This window comes from Lichenostomus cassidix, chromosome 1, assembly GCF_008360975.1.
Source record: "Lichenostomus cassidix isolate B80296 chromosome 1, HeHo_3.0, whole genome shotgun sequence".
NCBI lineage: Eukaryota > Metazoa > Chordata > Aves > Passeriformes > Meliphagidae > Lichenostomus > Lichenostomus cassidix.
The window spans coordinates 104,757,084-104,780,412 of record NC_139479.1 but is presented as its reverse complement, the minus strand read 5'-3'; the positions used below and the strand labels follow the sequence as shown (position 1 = coordinate 104,780,412).

At 42.3% G+C, this 23,329-nt stretch overlaps 1 protein-coding gene across 3 annotated transcripts in view; it reads right to left on the bottom strand.

Moving 5' to 3' along the window:
* NRIP1 (nuclear receptor interacting protein 1) overlaps positions 1 to 22,817 on the bottom strand; it is a 137,462-nt gene extending 114,645 nt beyond the window's left edge. For 2 of the 3 annotated variants that reach the window (XM_085074916.1, XM_085074975.1), the window contains exons 1-3: positions 22,653 to 22,817; positions 20,862 to 21,017; positions 18,278 to 18,369 (exon numbers count right to left, since the gene is read on the bottom strand). The gene's annotated coding sequence lies outside the window, so the exon portion shown is untranslated. The remainder of the gene's footprint in view (positions 1 to 18,277; positions 18,370 to 20,861; positions 21,018 to 22,652) is intronic. The other variant, XM_085074926.1, reaches the window with a different exon arrangement.
* Positions 22,818 to 23,329: the final 512 nt, after the last annotated feature.

Genomic DNA, 23,329 nt, shown 5'->3' with positions numbered 1-23,329 from the left:
ACAGGCAATGAAGCAATGCTGATCTGCACCAGTATTTGGTTTGGCCAAATATTTGGAAGAGACAATTAACTACTTCAAAACAAGAGGTCTCTTTGCTGAAAGGAAGGGATCCTGTTGAAAAGTTACTAGCTGAGCAGCATGTCAATTCTAAGTTTTATATATGAATCAGCCTCAGGGAAGATTCACAAGTATACCCTTAATTAAATGCTTTTCCATTATTCCACTAGCCTAAAAACATAAAGAGAGGAATTAATTACATAGGGACAGACCTTGAATCCATTAGTTGTTAGGGATGTCCTGTGTATCAAAGATTATTTACAATACATAAAGTAGCATTAATATCATTAAAGCTTAGAGTCATTTCAGCTACTGGTATACTGGTGAAATTAAAAAAAAAAAAAAAAAAAAAAGGAAAAAAAAAAAGGGCATTCCCTGAGAAATGTAAATAGATTTGCTTTCTGAAAGACTGGTGTGAACCCACATGTAATCAATCAGCTCAGTTGCTACAGCTGCACTGTCAGAAGTGTAAGGGTAGATTTACTGTAGAAAGGTACCAAGAAAAAGCTGTGACAATGACATGAAGACACACCAGAAGCTCTTTTCCCCACGTATGGTCTCCATCAATTAAAACCGCAAGTCCCCAGCAACATCAATAACAAAGCAACACTCCTGAAAATTCAGCAGGGAAGTGGGACACAAAGTGAATACTGTAAGGCAGGATCCCTCTGCAGCCAGGGATAGCAGCCCCATAAAATCCTCAGAATACCAGGGACTGCGCTGCTGTAATTCACTTGTTCCTCCCTTTCTCTTCATTCTGTCTTTATATATTGGTGTAAGCTATATATCCATCATATATGGGAGAAATGTGGGTTTCTGGGCATGGGATAATCTATTTTATTACATATTCTTATGTTCTCTAGTTTCTTCTTCCCACATCTGTTCTTCTTGGCTCTGTGTGTACAACAGCTGCATATTTGGGGAGACCAATTTCTAACAAAGGAGAAGCATTCCTTACTTTTCTCATAAATCACTCTTCAGATGGTATACAACTCCAGAAATTCAGACAATTAGGCCACAATATCAGCTATTTTTTTCACAACAAAACAAACTAGCTTTATTTCCTTCGTGATATATCCCCTCTACCAAGAAAATCAAGTAGATAAGTGCATTAGAAATCCAATTGCTTATATCTACTTCTGTCCCATGAATTAGTACCCAGGCTTTTATACAGCTCATTTCATGCCCTATCATTACCCCTTTCTGGACTGGAAAGAACCTGAACAAACAATAGGAATTATGGTCTTAAAACAAAAGGAATGGAAATACGTTGTGGTCCACAGAGAGGATGGCAGGATCCACGCTCCTTCCCTGAAGTAGGATAAAGATATTGACCTCAGAGCAATTTCAGCCAGCGTGATGCTGTTGCTTCTCAAAAGGTAATTCTCAAGCACAGAGAGTGAACATGACAGCAGCACGTCACCATCAACACAGAAGAGCTGACGGAGCATCAGCTCCTCTGAATCCCAAGCCTGTGTGTTCCTCATTTGCTAAACCCTAAAGTGTTCATTCAAGCCACGTTACTGCTCAGCTTAAAAAGAGTTACCATCAAGGAGATACACAGCAAGGTTTTAATGACAAAGCACAATATGCAAACACTACATCTGCCATATCATTAATAATTCTGCAATAGAAACCAACTGATACATAGTTCACTTTTCCTTCTGAACCATTTCATATTTATACAACAAAGATACTGTGAAAACGTTACACAAAAAGTTTCTCCTGTTCATTACATGTACATGAGACAGTTAAGAATGTATGAAGAATGTGAAATTAAAACCAATAAACACTGTGCCAAATGTTATGTATTCAATTAGTTTAACACCCTTTGCAAAATCTTTCATGAAAATCACAATGCAGCTTCACACCAAATTCATTCATTGCCCCTCTTTTGTTAAACACCAGGCAGCCTGCAGGCCTTTTGTTTGTTTGTTTGTTCTTAATTCAGAGGCTGATGGGGCATCTGAGGTGCTTTAATAACAGCCTCGTGCACAATCTAATTTTTCCAGTCTATATAGTTTGACTATTTATGTTTTTGAGAGGATGAATTGTGTTCTTTGAGTTTATGTGTAATAAAACATGGCCAGTGCTCATCAGACAAGTACAGCCAAATATTTAGTTTTAAAAGACAGTACTGGCCAGACTCTTTTCTACATGAAGTGACTCCTGCACATGGTAGCAGCACAGCAGCAGTACAGTATGGGCTGACATGCAGGTTTTCAAACTCAGTGAGTCCAAGAGAAAACCGCTGAGAACCAGGTGGAACCTCACAATCTGTCTGAAGAAGAAAATTTTAGGCAGCTCCATATGTGTGTGCTCAGCCCAGTGCTTTTCTAACCCTGCTGTTACTTAGAGACCACACTTTTCTACAAACCTGTAGTAAACAGGTTTGTAGCAAACAAACCTGTGTGAGGCACCTTGGGTGGTCTCTAACTTCCCAAGATGCTAAAAGCTGCTTGCAAGCAGGTCTGCTGGCTCTGTTCAAACAAACAAACAAAAAACAAAACCAAAAGTCCATATCTTCTGGTACTATCAAGACAGACCCATAGAAGGTCTTAACTAATGCCAAATACTGATGGCCTTTGCACTGAACAAAGGCATCCACAAAAGCAACCCCATCACATTAAAACTAAAAAAAAAAAAAACTAAAAAAAAAAAAAAAAAAAAAAAACTAAAAAAAAAGGCAAGAAAGAAGCCAAACCCAAAACTTTCTTGGCAATGGCACCTCAGATGGACTGGGAAGGAGAAAAAGAGAGAGGTTTCTGCTCTGCCATTTTCCTAACCCTCATTCTCTCTTGCCAGCCGATAGCTTTGCCTTTCAGCAAGCATAGTATAACATTTTGCAGCTGCTCAGAGAGAAACTTCCCTCCTCAAACAGTGCACAGCCACAGTAGCTGGGAAGCTCTGGGAGCAGCAGCTGGGGGGATCAGTGCTGGCGGGCTGAGCTGAAACACTGAGGCATCTCTCATCACAACTGCGCAGAGCCAGATCCCAGGGCTGTTAATCAGGCACAAGTCAACGGGAGCTTTGCCCAATTAAGTAACAGAGTTTGGCTCATTCCAGCAAAGGATTACACCACAACCAGAAGCCCTTCAGTACCTAGCACTGAGGTCAATGCCCTCCTTTCCTCTACGGGTTAACTCCCTTCCTTTATCTTCTTCTCTACTAGTCCTGAATAAGAGGATTTAAAGACAAACTGTGAAGTGATGCTGAGAAAAGCAGGGATGCAGTCCAAAGGAACATGGGATATTTGGTTTTTAGTTCTCTTTATCTCAGTTTTACTACCCACCCCACTTGCACTATGAAGATCCCTCTCCTCTTTCCAAATAATTAGAAATCAACAGCATTTATGTCCATGCTGAAGCATAACCCCAGTACACTCAGCTATACTCCAAAGCCCTGTGTAGCCTCTCAGTCACGTGAAGCTTGGATCAGTTTGTGTTTCCCCTCCTGAGATCTTCCTCCTTCCCTCCAAGGAGGCTCTCACTAAGGCTGGCTGACCTGATGAAGCCTGATGTGTCTGCTCTTGCTAAAATCCCATCTCTGGCTCTTTGCAGGATACAGAATCTTAGTTAAGGGAGGGAAAAGTTTACTTATCCGAGAAATGAAATTACTAACACAAAATTAAAAAAAAAAAAAAAAATAATGTATCCAGTTGAGTGGCTGAAGTGTTCAGACAGCATTCCAAGCTGCAGAGAACATAATGAGAAAGTATTCTAGTCAGGAAAACACATACTGTAGAAAGAAGTGCCATGCCATATTTGCTAAAATCCCACATTACCCTCTTGGATCTTTGATTATTGGAAAGATTACTTTCTCTCAAGAACCCGAAGATCTGTTCTTACATGACAAGATACAAGGGCACATTAAAATTAGGACAGGTTCAGTGAGAAAGCCAGTAGTTCTGACCAAAATATTTTTTTTGTTGAGTGTCTACCAGTAGTCACTGAGAAGCTAAGACCTACAAGCTTTTATGATAACTTTAATTTGCAGCAAAATTTGTTTAAAACCAGCTTCCAATACTAGTTTAACAATAATGTCTGACTGCAAGATTTTCAAGCTCTGTTATCAAGAGAAAATGTTTCTTGCCCCTTCTCCCCTTAAATAAGAAGGCTGAATAACCAGATATACGTTTAAATCTATTTTCTATTTACACTGATTTTCAGAAACGAGTGCCATGATGATTTACATGTACACATTGCCTGTGGTCCCGCTGAAACCAGCTAGATTATTCTCAGAGTGGAGAATTAAGCATGTGCATAAATCTTTGCAGGATCTCAGCCAAAGAGGCTGTTTTATTGGGAAACAATAAAGGGACGCAGGCTTGTGGTAACTCCGTGAGCCAAACCCTGTCCTCTGAAGCACATTCATTTCTCTCTGGGGGTGTGCAGTTCAAACACCCAGCCATGGGAAGCAGGGCAGAGACAGGCAAGAGCCCCTGTGCATCTCCACCTGCAGACAGGAGAGTCACAGCTCTTGAGGAAGCTGCTCCCTGTGAGGACACAGAGGCACCTCGGTGGAATTTAGGAGCAGCTTTGTCTCAGCACTCCAGGAAAACATAATCCTCTGTGGTCTCCTTGGCGTTCCATGGTTCTCATTGCTATGGGGGTCACATCACAGGAATGTATCTAGGTAGGCTTGGGAGGCACGTGCAACTTTTTATAAAGGGTAGTGGATAGCCTACATTATTCATAACATAACTGATTTCAATTGCATTATGCTTTACTTTCCAGGTTTTCAAACAAGGACATTCTAATAGGACTGTACAGGTATATTTCTTCTGCAATTCATGCTCCACACTGGAATTAGATGTCTTCCACCAAAATTGTTATTAAAATTAGCACTACACATCCTTAGATTGGGGCCTAAAATGTCATGGTTAAAATATTGTCTACAACACTTACATCTTCTATTTCTCTTACAGAAACAAAGAGGATAATATACAATTTTAAATTAATGACAAGGACAAATATATTTCTCGGGAAAACAAGACACAACACAGATCTAAAAGTTCTTGTAATGTAATGTTTGATGGCTGTTAAATGAAATAAAATAAAATAAATAAAACAAAAATATGCTTCTGAATTACCCCACACCATATGTGAAACAGTAAAATAGAAGGGCAAAAAAGGCCGAAACAAACCCAACAACAAAATTGCCAGGACAATGGAGAATGGCTGGGAGAGGATATGAATTTATTCTCTCCCTTCAAATTCATAACCATGTTTTTCTTCCCCAGAGATATTCTTCAGGTGCAGTGCCTTCGCATCATTTCCTTTAGCAAAAGAAAACATTGCATGTAAACAGACTTACATTTGTCACTGTCCACATTGGGACACGGCTAATTCAGTAAATCTGTTCTAGAGACCTTCCCTGATAATCCACAGAGACGCAAAACACTGATTTTCATCTTGAACCAAAATCTGACATGACCTTTTGCTCCTTCTATTGGGAAAAAACCCACCACAACCCAAATCAAACAACCCGCCATTGTAACTGGAGATCTCCACATAAAGAGAAAGCAGAACTGAACTGTATTCTTCATTCTGGACACCTGAGATTCTGTTCCCTTCCCAGTATTAAGGCAGAATTTTCTTGAGAAACAAAGCAGAATGGAGTATACTTATTAGGTATTCTCACTCGCTCCTGTTGACTTTCAAGAACTGCTGTTTTAAGACTATCAAGTTGGGTTTTTTTTCTTTCCTTACATTCACAAGACAATATTAGATGTTAATTAAAACCAATTCAGTCAAGTGGAAAGGGTCCATCAGTGTCAGCATCACAGAAACAGACCCTGAGACCTCTGTTCTGAAGTGCTGGAGAAGAAAAGGAGACTCCTTTAAAATCATCCAAGAAAAAAAAAAAAAAAAAAAGAGTAAAAACAGGCATTCATGAAATGTTATTGTCCAAGATAGAATAGTAGAGGCTGAGGAGAACAAACAATATAAACAGAGAACACATTTTTCCTTGCCTGCTTCACAATAGCTAAGATTCTTTGAAAAAAGAATAGGTAGAAAGATAAGACATGCATGCCTGATACTGAAGAAAAGACTGTTTGTACCCAGCACACTGGATAAATTGTTCTAGAACAGTTCAGCCATGTCAAGACATGACCCTTTCATGCTGCCAAGGTCAGTCAGACCCACAGCCAGTGTTAGTCAAGTAGGTCATCACCATTCATATATTTAAAATATATTCACCTGTTTTCTCCTAGAACTTCACAAACCTAGTACAGACCAGTCAGGCAGGGGATTTTAGGTGTGGTGTGGTAAGACCGGCACATGTTTTATTGATGGATCAAGAGCTGCAGGCAATATCTGGCCCACTGCTAAGACTGTCACAAAGCCTGTATGCTGCTGCTGCAGCAGCCCCCAGTTACAGGCAGGAGCAGGAGGGTCACAGATATACCAATAAAAGGGGAGGCCTGACCCCTAAACTCCTAACTCTTGGTTAAAATTTCACTTCACTCCTGGTGTTTGAGACATTTGTTTTAATCCCAACCTGATCTCTGGAAGACCCCCCAAAGCACAACAGAGCAAGGAAGAATTCACATAAGCCTATTCTCATGGAAATTCATTATACAGGTGCATCCTGAGAAGTAGTTTACTTGAACAGGAAAAACAACAACAATGCATTAAGATGTAAATTAAATGCATGATTGTAGTTAGTCTTCCACTCAAGCAATTCCCATTGTTATTTTGACTTACTGATCATCAGAGGAATGCTGGAAAGCAGCAGCTTTTAAACATCTGCTAATCAATTATATTATTCCTCTAATTCCATAGTTTGTTTAAAAATACTGATTTCAGGGAAACTTTATGGCTAAAATTATCTGATCTTTGCACTGAAATTGGGATGGAGCTCGTTGTGGCAAAAATTAGAGAAATAGTTTTGTGGTCCTCACCTGTGTGCATAAAGAGTTAATAAATAAACAAATAAATAGGAACAGTTGAAGCATCCAGTGGGAATTACTTCACAGATTTGCCTTCTTTCCAAATTTATAAGCTGTTCTTTTGAGACAGCTGCCTTGCAGAGTACATAGGGAAGAGAAGGCTCAGCTGGAATGCCTCTCACACAATGTGAGAGAAATAACATTCAGCTATACCATGATCCCCAACGTTATTTCACAACAACTCTGGCAAAGAGTCCCAATTCTTAGGGAATTGTTGCCTGCAGACAGTAAGGTTTCTGTTCCTGAGGCTGACTTATTTTGCTTAAGGGACATGTACATGTAATTATGCCCACACTTCCATTGCATGCACTAACCAGGCAGGATCCCTGTCCAGAGCAGAGGAAAACCCAGGGCAGGCAGAGGAATTATCCCATTTTAAAAAAGCAGCAGCTTTGTCCCATGATTTCTGGTCAACAGATATGCATCATTGCTAATTGGCTGTCCGGTCTCATCTGTCCACAGCTGAAAGATAAAAGTGTAAAACAAACTCCTCTAGATTTTAAGGCCAGAAGAGACTAAAGTTCAATTCATTTTTATGTGGGTTTTTTCCAGTGTTTTCAGAACCTGAAAACTGAGCAGATTTCTCCAGAACCCTTTTAAGAAAGTTTCTGTCGAAGCTTCTCCCCACAATGAACACACTGAAACCCTACCCACTTTAAAAAAAGTAAAATGAATAAATAAATAAAGAACCCTGGAAATTACAGATCTCTTTTGTGTTCCACAGTTTGCTAGCAGTTAATGACATTACAGTGGCTTAGGTGAGAGGGTGACAGCATATCCAGTACTCAATAGAGAAACAAAGAGAATGGAGAGGGAGGGAAAAGAGCCTTTCTTCAGTGAACAAAAATGATGAAAGAAATCAAAGTGAAACTAAATCAAAATGTGCTGGGAACCTGTAATATTTGCAAAAATTGCAGAAGCCAAGTACTTCTGTGTTGAAGCCAGGCCTTCTGATTTTCCAGATTTCCTATTAACTGCACCTGCCAATGATTACTCATTGAGAAAATTTTGTATTCGTACTAGAACTAAAGTGATTGTACTGTGCACTCACTGTCCTGCCTCGAGAGTGATCTGGTAGAGCTCAAGGCTTGAACAAGCAGTGCTGAGACTCACTCTGCCTTTCCCAGACCCAGGTGGAAGCACCTTGCTGTGCTGCTGGAGCACAGGGATACAGAGGGTGCTGAACACCCTGCACTGGTGCTCCTCTGCTGCGTGCACACAGCTCTTGTTTACTTTGAACAATGACTTCTGCCTTCAAGCTTGACAGCCAGCCCGGGCCACTTTCTGCTCCTGAGCCAGGACAGCCAGTTCTGTGCTCTGCTGAGCTGCAGGAGACAGCACAGGTGGTGTCCCATTTCAGGGGTGCTGTCAGTTCTACCCTTCCCACCTCGTCTCCTCCCAACATCCACGGGCACTCAGCTGTGGGCAACCCTCACTGAACATGCACTGAGGCAGGGAAAGCAAAAGAGGTCTTTCTTAGCTGATGAATATCTGGAGGAACTGAGAGGAGGCTGAGGGGCACAGCCTGTGGAAGATCCAATGTCCAGCTGCCTGTATTGACAGGGCAGCGAGGGAGGAGATGGAGCCATACTCCAGGAGGAGGTACTACAACTGAAAGCTGAAACAAGAGAGTCAGGCTGGATATCAAGAGCAATGTTTTGCCCATGAGGGCAGGCAGGCAGTGGAAGAAATCATCCAGACAGGCTGTGAAGGCTCTGTTGCTGGGGGCTTCAAGAGCTGCCTGGTTTCCAGGCTTGAGCAACATGGTCTGGTCTCACAGGTGACCCCACTTTGCGCTGGAGCTTGGATGACAGACCTCTTGATGTCCATTCCAACCTAAATGCCTGCATGGCCCTTTTGAAAGAAGTGAGTAAATTGGAGAATTTGGTTTACATAAAGACCTGCCTTCTCTCTGGTGTATCAGAGATGTGATTTCAGGCCAAAGCAGATATTTTCCTCTTCAAAGTACTCCCACTCCTGCATACTTTGTAAAGATGAAGGCTTGGGTGCCCCAGTCCCTTGTGTGGGAGCAGATGAGGAGCTTTCAGAAGAGCAGGTCATGCCATTTGGAAACATGGGGAAGCTCTGGCTGCTGTCACACGCACAGTGACCTCGCTGTAGCTCAATGCAAGATTTTCTTGGCATTGCCAGGCAATCATGCCATTTCTTCTGACAAAACAGAACCTAGACCTCTTACAAGCAAAAGCCTTAGAGGCTTCATTGTTTAATGGCACAATTCTCAACAAACACTTATCTCGTAACACAAGAAAAATGCATTTTTAAGGCACCTCTGAAATACAGCATTTAAAAATGGCCTCCACACACCCTGTACTCACAGTACAGACCATTTCAGATATAAAACTATTTAAGCAGAAAATACAGTGTATTTTATGGCTCATAATTTAAGATCAAAAAACTGAGAGTGAGTGTAGGGCTCACAGTTTGCATCACAGTCACAACTGGTTGGAATTCAAGTAAATGTTAATAAAGTTGGTTGTCTCAATTCAGCAAGTTTCAAGCTATTTCTCATGGACCTCATGGACCCCACCACTGAATTTCATCTCTTTGCTGTGATTCTCCACAGAATCATAGGATGGTTTGGGTTGGAAGGGGATCTTGAAGATCACCTAGTTCCAACCCCTGTGCTGTGAGCAGAAATGCCTTCACATAGACCAGGAATGCCTTCACATAGACCAGGAATGCCTTCACATAGACCAGGTTGCTCAGAAAAGCCCAGAAACTAAAAAGCCAGAGGCTCTAAAAGGCAAAGTGGTTTCAGTGTCACATCAAGGCTGAAGCAGAACCAAAGCACTATCATAGGAGACTTGAATTAGTTTTCTGTCCACTTCATTTATTTGGTGGGTGAATACATGTTCCTGAGGTGGACTCAGAACACAAACCTGTTCTTCAGTAAACCTCAAAATAAGTGAAGGGACTTTCCACAATTCAGATGAGAAAAACCATAATCTTTAAATACAAGACTTTGAAACACCTCTTTGGAAATAGTCTTCTTTTAAAGCCCCAGATCAATGTCAGTAGCAGACGATAACAACTGTTACTATTTTTGTCTCTTCATTTTTACATATATTTTGTCTCCTTGAGTACTATGTGCAGTTCTGGTCACCACAATATTAAAAAAAAAAAAAAAAAAAAAGAAAAAAAAAAAGACATTAAGTATTAGACAATGTCCAAAATAGGGCCATGAGGATGGTGAAGGGCCTTGGGGGAAGCTGTGTGAGTGGCTGAGGTCACTTGGTCTGGAGGAGCCTGAGGGAGACCTGACTGCAGTCCTCAGCATGAGGGGAAGTGGAGGGGCAGGCACTGATTTTTTCTCTCTGTGACCAATGGCTGGAGGGAATGGCCTGAGGTTGTGCCAGGGGAGGTTTAGGTTGGATATCAGGAAAAGGTTCTTCCCCCAGAGGTGGTTGGGCACTGAACAGGCTCACAGGGCAGTGCTCACAGCAGCAAACCTGACAGAGCTCAGAAAGCTTTCAGACAATGCTCTCAGCACATGGTGGGACTCCTGGGGATGGTGCTGTGCAGGGCCAAGAGCTGAGACTTATCCTTGTGGGTCTCTTCCAACTCATCCTATTGTCTAGCTCCGTGAAGAGAAGCACAACCATCTAACAGAGTTAGGTATAAGGGAGCCTAATACCTTTGAGGCTGAGAAAATTACCACTCATTATGCTAAGTAATGCCTTATATCAGCATGTAAATAACTTTTCTTTGTAAGCAATCACCAAAGCATTCTCAACAGAAAATTAATATATCTGATTTGTTTATGTATTCACCTAATTTAGGGTAGAAAGATTTTTAAACTGATACTAAATATGAAAGCTTGTCACCTAAATTTTTCTGAGCTATGTGTTCAGATCCATATATATATTTATACTTACACAGACACACACACAATTACATGTTCTGTCTCTGTGATAGGCTGAATCAGGTAAGAAGTCAAATATACAGTCCTGTGTTGCATGTTGCAAGAAATTTCAGTGATCTTCCTATTTCTGACAGGCATAGTTTTGGTGGGAAATTAGAAGTTAATTTTGCTTTTTTGTCCTTTTGTCTTTTTCCGTACCAGCAGTGCCTCCAAGGCATGCAAAACTACTCTGAAAGGGACCTTCATTTTACTCATATCATCCTGACACATGTGATTTAGCCTCCATACTTGTAGGAGTAAATATAAGAAACACCCACTGACTGACAAATATTTCATCAGACTTCAGCCACACATTTGTTCCTGGGCATGGAGGGGAGGGTGTGTTAGATGATGACCTCATTTAGAAAGGCATCATCCTTTAAGTTCCCCACCATGGATGCTACCATTGCCTTTTGCACTCTCAACCTGTATCTCCTAGTCTTCCTTTGAGGGTTGCTGTATTTTGTGGCTCATTCCACGTGCAGCTGCCAGGCACTGATGTTGCAGTGATTTCCAAGATGAACACAGATCTCTTAACCAAACCTTACCAGGACAAGGATTTTCCCATTTCTCAAAACTACTCCCAGAGCAAGCAGGCAAGCAAATTTTGAATGCTTAAATATATAGAAGCTAGACAAATAATCTAGGGAAGAGCACAGCTGTGCATCCAGCTCTGCTGGGGCTTGTATTTTCTGGGACAGTAGTGACCCACTGCTCACAATGGTCAAAAGCTCCAGGCTATTAAATTCAGTGGGGGAATCTGTGCACTCACAGCTACTCTCCCATAGAAGTCCTCTCTGGACTGGAATCTGGAGGGCAGTTGAAACAGCTTTCAATATATTAATTACTTGTGACTTGCACTTATGAGTAGTGGTATAGCTTAATAGATACAGTACAAATGTGAGAAGCAACAGAGATGAAAAAGAAATTGATGGAGATAAGCACTTTAGTCATTGAATGTGGAAAAAAAGTCTCAATAAAAGGAAAAAAAGGTCTGGCATGTAGCAATAAACTGAATCAAACAAGCTCTTGAGGACGTAGGATAACTTTTTCTGAAAGAATTTAATACTGGAAGCATCAGAGAATATGTTCTGGGGTTTACAAAACAAAAGTCACAGGATTATTAAGAAAGGTGATTTCAACAGTACCATATCACACAGACCTGAGCAAGAAAACCATGTGAAAATTTGAAAGACTATTGTGGCAAACACAGTAAAGGCCATGAGGTTGCAGATGCAGAAGGAAGAACACATGCACTGGAGATGTTTTATGAGTGCTTTTAGTATAGTACGGAAAAAATAGAGTGTATATAAAAAGTAATGAAAAATCCACCTCAGAGACACCACATTCAAGAGAAGCTCAAGACAGCACTGAAACAGCAACCAAATGGAAACTCAGCTTTGACTGCAGGTGACAACCCCACAAACACTTTGTCTGTTTAAGGTGAGTGCACACACACACCCCTGCACTCCTGGGCAGAGAGCTGCTTCAGCACCCATCGGCATGGTGCCAAAATTACTGGATTTTTGAAAGAACTTCATCATGCCCACAGGAGAATGGGCATTAGCTAGTTCTTCCATCTGGCTTGGTGATTTAGTGAGCTGCTCACAGCTGCCCATGATGTTGTGCCACATCTCCGTGCATTGCCTCCTCTGCTGACTCCATAGCAGACAAAAAATTAACCCAGCTGGAAATGCCTGTGCACTCCTGGCTTAGCAAGAGTGCCCCAGATGATTCCCTGGATACAGAGTCAAAGCAAGTAGCTTACAGAATCGTTTAAGTCTGTCTCCTTTTTGCTAAGAGGATCTCCCATCTTCTGCTGGAAGCTGTGATAGAGGGCGCAGAGCTCACGACTCTTTCATAAACACCTCGTCATGTGGCACCCTTCTATCCCATATAATGGGAAAAAATATCCCCCAGGTTCATGTGAACCTCTCTTTTTGACTCACATTTACCCACTACCAGGCCTTTGCATGCTGTTGTGGATCTTGACGAGCTATTCTCATTTTCACATCAGATCTATGTTATGACTCAACACCAGCAGAAAAATAGGTCACCAAAAAATGACCTGGATACTCAATCACTTAAAGGAGATTTTTCTCTGAATTTTAGGGGAGGAAAAAATTGGGCACTGGCCATTTAAAATAAAACTAAAAATTAAAGAAATCTTCCAAACAGCAGGAGTTATCGGTGACCAATTTTAACAAAATTCATACAAGAAGAATCAGGTGATTTGGATTTACACTTAGTTTAGCACACTTGGAGTGAAGATCTACCATACAAGGCAGAAGTTTTCCTTGCAAAATGCAATGACAATTTTATCATTCATGCGGGTTTTTTTCCCTTATTATCAAGGACTAAATACCACCTTGTGAAAAACATATTTTGAAGAGGTTATACCGACCAGAGCCTTCTCACCTAGTATGGTGAGAACAGAATTCAAGACGTGGCCACACAGATACTGCAGTTAGGAACATGAGTCAACTTCATGAACTTAAATGAGATTGCACAACAGCTTAAAGTATTTGAAGGACCTGAGGCTAAATCAGCTGATCCGTAGAGAACTCGAACTCTTTAGTTGCAAAGCCTCTTGTTACTATTTTGACATCAACATTTAGAAAGAAAGAAAAAGTCCTAACAACAAACCCAGCAGGTATGTAGATGCCATGTCAGAGAGCATAAGCATGTACTTCAATCCTGCTGTAAGGACCAGCATGTGAGAAAGCAAAGAAGACCTCAGCCTATGCAAGTGATTTCCCAGGTCAGGGCACAGAGTGTGCACACAGAGAGCACTTTGTGTTTCAACACACAGCTGCTCTGGGAACACCTCTGTCCTGGTGTGTGCACTCCCAGCACCACAGACAGGTCCACTGCACTAACAGGACCTGTCAGGAGAAAGAATCAAGCTGGAGTTTGGGGATTGTTTGTTTGTTTTTAAAACCCAAACCTAGTCTTGGCTTTGTGTACTTGAACCAGAATGCAATTTTTATTAATCCAGTTAGGGATCAAAACCAGAGCCTGTAACTAATCTGTGTAATTTAACTTGTAGCTTTAGTTTTGAATATTATATTCCACCAACAAATACTTGTTTGCAGAAATTGTTTAGCAAATCCTACTATCTACTAAATTGTTTAGCAAATCCTGTAGCACATAAATCAGACTGAAGTGGGAGCAAAACTAATAAAGGACTAATAGCCAAATTAGTCACTGAGCTCTATCCAATGCCTTCTCTCCAACACAACAAAGTACTACATATGAATAATGGTGATACTTCTTTCTGCTCTCCTTGGTTTGTCTTCTTTTAAGGGAGAAGTTTGGTTGATGTATCATCATCTCACTAGTTAAAACATCTTTAATTGCATTATATATACACTTTATGTATACACATCTATAAAATATAAGCACATACAAAACACACACTTTGCATTTTCACCTCCATTTTGAAGACATCATCTACAAATTCTTACTTTGTAAGCACTTGAATTTCTGAATGGTTTCTTCTTTCTCTGATACCTGTCACATTCCTGAAGGGTTTATGCTTTGTAAAGGGCCAATACAACTGCAAAAGCTATAATTTCAAACATTTTGACATATATATAGCACTCAAATCCAACTTAATTTGATCTGAAAAAATCATATCGACTCCCTTAGGAATTACTTTAAAAAATTTAGATTTATATGTGAAAGAGCAGAATAAATTATATTTAAAAGCTCATCTAATACATTAAAAAATAATAGCTAACTTTATTGAAAAATCATATTTACAGCTCATGTAATAGATTAAAAATTCCAACCACCCTTATTAATGCTTTTAGTCCTTCTACCCAGCTGCACACACTGGTTTCCTTCTGCATGTGAGGAGGGAAGGAACCCTTTTGCTTTACCCCAGCAAGGGGAGGGATGATGCTGTGGACTACCCCAGCCCTGCAGGCACAAGAGTTGAGTCTCAGGCTCCAGTTTCAAGATTTATTCTTCCAGTCTTTGCCTTGCTCTAGGTCTGGTTTAATTTTCTCTTCACAGACTGGTTCTGCACCTCACGGATTGTCTCACAAAAGGCACAAGTTTTAGCAGCAGCTTTCAGGTGCAAGGCCTCTGTCACCCTTCCCTGGCCTCTTGGAGAGGGACTTGTCTGTCCCAAAGTCTGGCACACATTCCATTCATGAGGAGCATTTCAGAAACTCGTGGGGCATGCTTGGAAAGAGGAGGTGGGTGGCTGTGCCCATCTCAGCTCCACGACCACAAACACTGCTGGCACTTAGTAGCATCTTTGGAGGTGGTGGCTATGGAGGGATACAGAGACTCCAACAGAGGCACTTTCTTCCTGAGCCAAATCCTTGTGGAGATGTGCCAGTTTTGCAAAGGTTGCCTGAGGTAAACCCTCAACTTCAGGCTGACCAGAATCCAGGATGCTGTTCCTTATCTCCAGCCCTCCCAGCAAAGGCTCTCGGACACGCGCAGGCACGGAGGTGTTTGCCACACTGGCTTTGGGGGCAGGAGCCTCCAGTGGCAGTTTCCACACCCATGAGCACAGACGGGAGAGCACTGAGCCAGAGGATTGTCCCCATGCTCAGCCTCAGTGAAGCCCTGCTGGTTTGTCTATTTCTGGCATGTCCAAGTCACCCATCACCATGGCAGCTAAGCACAGAGGGGAAAACGCTGCAGACTGGAGCACATCAGACAGCAGCACTTGTAAGACATAACCACAAGACTGTATGTCACATCCTCCCCTGGCTGCTGCCATGACCCATTTATGATTTCTACCTGAAAGCCGTACACTATGGAAAAGTTTTATTAATATGCCCAAACTATGCACTTCAAAAGTCTTACTCTAGCAATGCAGGAAGCCAGAACATAAAAAGAGGGCCAGAAAAAGGCAAAACAATATTCAAACTAAAACAGAAAACAAATCTCATTGAAATTAACATTGTAAAATACACTGTAGTGAGCCAAGCTAAGAGGAATGCATTTGGCTTACACAGTGCCTCAAGCAACTTCAAAGGGGAAAAAAATAATACATTTAAAGCATATACAGAAGCATCTCAGGTTTGTCATCAGCACAGAAAACTGAAGAGTGAGAATTTGGTCCAAAATCAAAACCACAGGTCAGAAGGCAGGTGCTCTCATGAGGGAGAGAAACACCCTGAGAGTTTTCAGTCTCCCTCCAGCTTATTGACTTAAGTAACACTTCTGCCTCCTTTTATATGCATTGACATTCCATCAACAGAAAGTTAAACATGTTACTAATATTTTCTTTGGCCATTTCCAACAGGGAACACATGATTTGACATCCAGACACTGTTGAAATACATAACTATACTGGCTCATTTCTGAAAGAATTAGCACCTGTGTCCAAAGAGGGAAACACCACCATTTAAGAATGAACAAGTCAGAAATACCTTCTTGGAGATTTCCTGAATATGGCCAAAGTCTAAAATTATAGTCAGGGTTTCATTTTTTTTGCAGGACTGACCATTTCTCCACGCAGCAGATAAAGACAGATTTCTGCCGATCACACATCCTTATAAAATTTGAGAAAGACATTGAATGTGAAACCTGAGGCACCAAAGGTGGTTCCTACAGCCTGTGACACTCCAGTTTCCTAAGCAAATCCATCACACTGGCACTCCCTGCCCCAAGTAGCTACAGGGCTTCGGACACAAATGGAAGACATCCTAACCCCAATCAACCTCTCTTTCTGCCTCTCTTACTAGGAAAAGGGATTAACTGCTGGGATAATCAGACATTGTTTACTCTCCTGAAGCCCATGCAGAAAAAGATTAAGGCCAACCCACCATGGCAGGGGGGTTGTAGCTAGATGAACTTCAAGGTCCCATTCTATGATTCTTTGAAGGCTTTAGAAAGTGGGAACGTAAGCTAGCAAGCCAATACTGAAGCACACTAATGTCCTGATTTTTTTCCTTTTTATAAACCACAGACCTCCCCATAGCTCTGTGAATGGATACGAGAGCTATTATTGTAGCTCTGATAATCCAATCTTTATGTATCTTGAACCAAGATTGAAAGTGTTATTTGAGTAAGAAAATTATCCTGAAGAAAAATTAAAAGTTTGGAAAGAGTTAAGAATAGACAATAGCACTCCTGTAATACCAACCCAGTCAAAACTCCAAGCCAAGCAAAACAGCAAGGAGAAGGAACAGTGAAATATTAAATGCAGTTGCTTCTTCTATTTGCAGATTAATAATTCAAGACCTATATTTATTTATTCATACTAATTGACCGATGAAGTTATGCTGTGGAATAGCTGAAGAGAAACTAATTGCTGTCTCATTTTATTTTAATAGTATATTAAAACGCAGGCTAGACTGGAGACCTCTTCTCGACTTGTGCTGATGTTATCTGCCCTGAGACACTGGCAACTGTCCAGGGACTTGCCTACACTGATATTTAGGGCTAACCTTAGGAGTCAGATTAGGTGATTGTGCCTTTGGCTATAATGGACCACAAATGTGAAGTTCATTTCTTTTTGAGATCAATCTTTCCTTCTTTCAATTTTTTTTTCCATTTAAGTAGTGTTATCATTTGTTCAGCCTGTACAAAGGGCCCTTCAAGTAGATGTAAATGAATTTTGCAAAATCCACACAGGACCCCTTAATACCACTGGAGTAATTGGGGCTTAACTGCAGTGAGTCCTGCAGCACACTAAATACAGGCATTCCCAGGCATTTCTACAGTCTCATAACTAACACTCCCACAAGAAAAATGAGACAAAAAATGTGCAATACCCATTCTGCCATGGAGTCCTCTGTCAGTTCCTGATCCTTCAGTGTTTTCCCCATGCAATTTCCATGCTCTCTGAGTAACTGTGTTGATGGCACCCTCTTTGGTGTGGAGAGGCCTTTTTCCCTCTCCCTTGCTCTGGGGCCCCCCAACAGACCCTTCCCATCTCCCAGCCCAGCCCAATTCCTGCAGGTTCCCAGCCTCCTTCACTAGCAGGAAGGCTGCTGCCATGGCTAAGGGTGGACACCTCCTGCACAGCATCTCTTGCAGTCAGCTGCCCTCGCCAGGGCATCACCCCTGCCGCCATGGCACGAGGGCGAGCAGTGAGGCAGGCAGAGGGACAGAGCTACAGCCACTGCACCACGGCCTCTGCATGGCAACCAACAAGCCACACCAAAAATCTGACAGTGCTCCTCACAGACATTTGTAGCTGCACTGTTATTGTACCCCGTGCAAAACCCTCCTTGCCAGAACAGCACCCACAGCACCATCAGCAGCACACGGTGGGACAGGAAAGTCCCCCTGCATCCAGAGCACAGCATATAGGCTGCTTCAACCCATAGAGCCAAACAACAAACCACTGAGCTGGAGCCCTGGCAATTTACATACCCTTTGCATAGATACAAATAAGCTCCGAAGGTGAAAGGCAACAGAGAAGCAGGTCCTTTGAGTGAAGATCCTTTCATCTTGGAGTTTGCTAAGGACAGATATAAAGGCAGCATAGGATCCCAGTTGTGCACATTCCTCCTTTGAAGCTCTACCCCTCTCCCAGCCCAAACTTTGCCATTTAGCAGTCTCATTACCTTCTAAGGTCTGCTCCTCCCTTCAGCATTTCGTCCCTCGGCAGAGCAGCAAGCTGTTTCCCTCCCTTCCCAGGAATCTTAATTAACACACTTTTTTTCCCTGTGTGTTTGTTTCCCCCCCCCACACTCCTTCAGACATACCAATAACTTCACTTAGGTTTGTTTCAATGCTTTCAAAGTTATCTTTAATTGCATTTTTGTTTTGCATAGGTCACAAGCTGACCTTCACACAAAACATAGCGCGCATCAGAATTTGAGGGCTCATTTTATCTGCACAGGGTAACATGCAGAGCTACACCTGTCCTGCTAATTTGGACAGAGATGGCATTGGCTCTTTTAAACTATGTTGATCCCATACTTACAATAATTCCTCTATACATATTCATTCCTCATTCCTCTTTACATATTCATATGATGTGAAATCTTCCTGTCATCTTTCCAGCCCTAATACTTCACTGTCTGACGCAAAAAGGTTTCCTTGATTCTTCATTATCATTTGCTTTCCTTCTAGCCAGCTGATTCATGTCAATTCAAAGGATGACTCCACTAGGACTACATCTAATAATTTAAAGATGTAGGAACCTCTTCTTGATTGAGGTCCAGAAGGGACCTGAGGGAGGATGGATGGATGGATGGATGGATGGATGGATGGATGGATGGATGGATGTACACAGACTAAGCATGTTTCATAGCTAAATTTGAGCTTGCCAGCTTGGCAAGCAGGCACAACAAGTGCAGGACAGCTTGTACAGTCATATGAACTTGCTTTCACACATATCTTATCACCCTTTTGTTTTTACACGTCTTGTTGCTTTTCTCCTTTGACCTCTGGGAGCCTTAGCAACCTTCCCTGGGAACTGGTCTGATGGGAGTGTAGAGTTGGCACCTCTGCCTCCAGAGCCCTGTGTTATCTCCCTTCTGATACCAGCAATGAGGTGAAGAATCTGGAAATTCATCCAGGAGGCAAATAAATAGCCTAAAATCCCTCCAGCCTGCAATTTCTGCTCGAAAGTTTAGCAACAGCTCAAAATGCATGTGACTGGGGAGCAGCTCTGTGCCCTCCCCCGGGTTGTGCCCAACTGACAAATGAGACCTTGACTCCCAAGGCCCTGTAAAATCAGCCAACAAAAGCAAGTTATTAGGGGTATATACGCTCACAGAAAGCAGATTACAAATTACCCACATGCAGCACTTGGAAACAAGATTATTTGTGACATAACAGATTGTCACCGTTGTAATCCAGAGCCTGTAAACACTTGTTAGTTGTCCACAGGCAAATGCAAATCTGTGCCAGTGTAGCTGTTTTTAGGTAGAGGTGATCTCTAAATACCAGATGCTAACATCTGAACCCTTTTCTGTGCCACTAATACTGTTCCCTGAATGCTTTCCCTGCTGACCTTAACCTAAATGTTGCCTACACCTTCAATGGCCCTAGGTCTGCAACTTGGGGAATTCTTTCATAAAACAAAATTAGGCACTATAATAGTAAATAGAATTTTAGAGGGGAAAAATTATTCTTAAAATCATATTAAGTAGGAGACTTGATTAACCTGTCCTTAGTTCCAAGAACCTGTTGACTATCTTATTAAATGATTTTAAAAAAATAATAATTAAAGTCAGAAATCAACATTTTATAACTGGCACATAAAGCATCTTCAAATAGTTATTCCAGCACCTCATTCCCAAATAAGCAAATTTCAAGGGCTGACTGATTGCAGGGTGGCATCTCAGGATGGTGATAAATTGCGAAATCACACACCAAGAGCAAACCCCTGCAGAGCACCCAGCTTTCCAAGCCATCCCAAAAAGCTGAATGAGAAGCCAGAAGCCCCTGCAGGGGAAGTCAGGATCCATGGACACTGTGCCACCAGGATCTAAGCAACAGTTTCACTGGGAGGGTTTTGGATTGGCAGCTGTGCAAACACAGGGATTTTCCCTTAAACAAGGCCAGCCAGAGCTAATGCAACGAGGGACTCTTCAGGGCAACACCACACAAATGTGAAGGCAATAATCGTATCCCTTCAGTAAAAGAGATATTACGGGTTGTGAAAACGGTGAGGTGGGAATCAAAGGCTTCTAACCAAGGCTTTGATACTCATTATTAAATTAGAACAGCAACAATGCTGTTGAAGACATTTTCCAGCAATCACTCTGTGCCCTGACCCACACACTGCCCATCTCCTGGGAGCAGAAGATTCCAACAAGCTGATAAATGAAGAGCTACTTCTTGCTCATCTCAGAGAACCACATTTGGGCCCAGTGCTCTGAGAACAGTAGCTTGTTTTCTTTGTTCAAGCTTTGTGGGAAGTTTGTGTGACACCCAGAGCATGTAGGAACACGAGAATTATGTTTTTAAGTCATACTTAAGTCACAGTGAAACACTCACATGGCATCTGCCTTTGCAGAAGTAATGGGCCATGAGAAAAGGTCTCCTATATAAGTCCCTTGAAAGGCTGGATAAATTCCTTCTGTCTCAGAGATTCTGGCATCAAGTTATCCTCAAAAGTGGTGTGAGCAGAGTGGAGGGTCATTGGAGGTAATTCTGAAACAAGAGTGCAGACATGTTCTGTTGTACCAACTGCTAGCTTGAGAGACAAAGCAATACACTTGTGCATTTACAAGGAATTTCTCATTTACTTGCTTCATACCAGTTTTAATACATTTGTAAACCTGAAGAAGCTCAAGTAACCCATTGTAGGGAGCAGTTAAACCCTTTAATTGCATGCAAGATTTTTGGATAATGCGCATATATATAATTGATTATTCTGGATCTCATGTCACCCCCCAGATCAAGAACAGTTCAAAACATGTGAATGCATATTTCTTATTTTTCAGAGCACACAACACAACTGATGCCACCTGAAAGCAGCTCAGCAAGAAATACATTTTTCATCTACCTTAAAGTTTTCCTCACCCTGAGCTCATCGTTTCTTGGCCTGGGCCCTGGCAGCAGATGCCAGGAGCCTCACGGGGCCAGTGTGGTGTCCGAGGGGTGCTGTGACACATGCCCAGCCCTCTCTGCAGGGGCAGCTGGGTGGCTCTTTCTCCAGCTGAACCAGGGCAGGACCTTTCTGCTGCTGCCCAAGGATTCCCCTCCGCTGGGAGGTTTCTCCTGGGGCCAGGTTGGCTGGCAGCAGCAGGAAACAGTCCCAACGTGCTGTGAAACCAGGGCCGTAATATGGTAATGTGAAGACTTTTTCCAAGTAATCTTTACCATCTGTTGTCTCACACTGATGTTAGTATTAATAATTTATAGGCCTTCTCCTAAGGCTGAGGAGGAAGCAGAATGCTAAGCTCCAAGACAGAGACAGTATCTTTTTTTTTTTTTTTTAATGAGATTGATGTTGCTTCATACGATCACCTCGCCCAGGGAATATATGGGGCTGTTCAGCTTTCTGCTGCTGTTGCTTTTGTAAGCCTTTTCCTGAAAATAGCAGTGGCAAGATATTTATTTTAGTCCAGTTCCTCTGTTGCTTCTTTCCTTCTAAAATAAGGCATGCAGCCTATCTGGTACATAAGCAAAGTGCACGTAAAGGTCAGAGGCAAAGCATAAGCTGACAATATAAGTCGCATTATAGGATGCAGTTACTGCCAGGCGAGAGCAGGCAGGGTTCCTTCTTGTGCTATCCAAGGCACTGTTGGGCTGAAGGAGCACAGTTGTGCTACCAGTTTAAGCCAGCAGAATCTCCTTGCTATATTTAACCTTGATTTCCTCAGAGACCAAATATGCAAATGATAAAATGCGATGCACAGCAAACACTGCCTTCATAAGGGAGAGCTAAGTTATAGTCCCAAACAATCAAATCAGCCTTTCCTACTCACAAGGCTTCACTTTAATCCCTTATTAACAGGATTAATAGCAGACTTACAGTTCATACCATCTTACTCCCCTTTTACACAAACCAATCTAGCTGCTTTCGCAGAGGGACAGGTGGATTAATAGTCTTAGTCAAAAACTATGGTGATAATGCAGAAAATCAGCCGAAGGGAGGGATTCCAGGGCGAAAACGGACAGCTGGAAGATTGCTATCAAAGCCATGCAGTGACTTCACCCGCAGATAGAAATGTGAAATGCGTGGGAGACCCTTCTGCTTCTAAATTGAAAAACAAAACAAACCCCCCTGAAAGATAAACAAGTACAGTAAAGGAATAAGTCTCTCTATTAATAAATGCTTACCAGAGGATAAACAAGTAAAGGGATAAAGAACCTGTGAAGCTCAGAAATGTGGAGGCATTCACCGAAACATAACTCCACTAAGAAATGCAAAGCTCTGACAGACTGTTATACAATCTTTGATTTCTTTTAATAACAGTTGAAGGTCAGATGCCGCAGCTCTTCCTGGAAATCCTAAAAAGACTGGGTGGCTCCCCAAGTTAGAAAGGAACTGCCACATCGTATGTTGTGCAACACAGAGCTATTGACTGAGGTATATTATATTACCTCCACCAGCTGACTCAGCCCCAGTTGTTATAAAAGGCTTTGGCAGGCGGGCGAGCAGCACGTAGCAGTCACACGCCCAGGGGCGGCAGCACTCCGGGCTGGGGCTGGGCAAGGTCGGGGGGTCAAGCTGATTTACCCCGGCACCCCACAGCGCAGGGCTCAGCTGGGTTACCCGAGTTCACACCGAGCTATTGACGGGCAGCGCATTGCTTACTCATTACCGGATCAGCAGGGGACTGTCTGGGGCAGAAAAGTTAACCCTTCCCCTGCCCCCGTTATCCAAGAAGAAGTCCTTAAAAAAAGGACCAGGAAGCCCAGGCTGGTGGGGCTCTCCGGGGTGGGTCTGCTGCTGAGGCAGCTTTGCCCTTAGAAAGGGAGGGATGGAGGTAGGGCAAAAAGGGGGCTCTTCCTGA